This window comes from Nothoprocta perdicaria, unplaced genomic scaffold (assembly GCF_003342845.1).
Source record: "Nothoprocta perdicaria isolate Ctin4 unplaced genomic scaffold, notPer1 scaffold_234, whole genome shotgun sequence".
NCBI lineage: Eukaryota > Metazoa > Chordata > Aves > Tinamiformes > Tinamidae > Nothoprocta > Nothoprocta perdicaria.
The window spans coordinates 962,795-963,792 of record NW_020455460.1 but is presented as its reverse complement, the minus strand read 5'-3'; the positions used below and the strand labels follow the sequence as shown (position 1 = coordinate 963,792).

Here is a 998-nt window from a genome sequence, read left to right as displayed (position 1 = left end):
CGGGCCGCAGCACAGGCGGGGACGGCCAGGGCGCAGGGGCGGGGGTAGCGCGGGCCCCACTCACCGGGCCGGTCCCTGCAGCGGAGACAGCGACGGCGGCAGGAGCCAGGCATTCAAAATGGCGGCGGCGCGGCCACAGCACCGATACCGCAGGCGGAGGGATCCGCGGCCCGGCGCTCTGCTCGCGTTCTCCTGGGCGCCGGTTGCTGCGGGATGGGGGTGGAGGGTGCGGCCGAGGCAACGTCGGCAGCGGCGGCCGCAGCGGCGGCGGAGCAGGAGCGGCGGCGCCGGGCGGAGGGCCTCCCGGCACTACTTTGTTCGGCGGAAGCACCCGCGGAACTGGGTCGTAGTACGGCTCGACTCCACGGCCGTCACTGATGACGTCACTCGCCGGCGTGATCCCCCGCGGCGAGCGCGGGCCTGTGGTGCGGCCGGGCGGGTCGCGCTGCCCCGAACGGGGGTTCCGGGCGCGCGGGCTGGGCGGTGGAGCGGGCGCCACCGCCCGGCGGCCCGGGGAGCATCGCGGGGCCGGAGAACCCGCCCGGGGGGCGTGTGCGGCGGTTGAGGATCAAAGGCTCCCGCGCTCGCTGCTGTGCGGTTCCCTGGCGCGGGTTGACGGGGCAGGCCTTTCTCGCTGCGGCGGGAGCGCGGCCTGCAGCCGCGCCCCGGGCCTCTCCGCGCGTCAGGGAAAGGAAAGGTCCCCCCTGCGCGCTCCGTGCCCGTTGCTCGACGGCGCCTCTGTACACGACGCCATGAAACGGGACGAGAGCGGGAGATCCGGGCCTACGGGGCTGCGCCCGGGCAGGGGGCAGCTACTCCCGGGGAACTGGGCTCGGAGGGACCCGCCGTTGCCGGGAAACGCATGCGCCGGGGCGGCCGGCGGCAGCGTGACGTCGTGTCTGCCGCTGGCTCCCTCACTTCCGGCGCGCGGGTCTGCGTCATCGCGGGGCGCCGCAGGCGGGGCGGGGCCGAGGCAGCGGCGGGCGGCGCCGGGGCCG

The 998-nt window shown here is 77.3% G+C and overlaps 1 protein-coding gene across 3 annotated transcripts in view; it reads right to left on the bottom strand.

Moving 5' to 3' along the window:
• AP1G1 (adaptor related protein complex 1 subunit gamma 1) overlaps nucleotides 1-122 on the bottom strand; it is a 39,869-nt gene extending 39,747 nt beyond the window's left edge. For all 3 annotated transcript variants that reach the window (XM_026039629.1, XM_026039630.1, XM_026039631.1), the window contains exon 1: nucleotides 65-122. The gene's annotated coding sequence lies outside the window, so the exon portion shown is untranslated. The remainder of the gene's footprint in view (nucleotides 1-64) is intronic.
• Nucleotides 123-998: the final 876 nt, after the last annotated feature.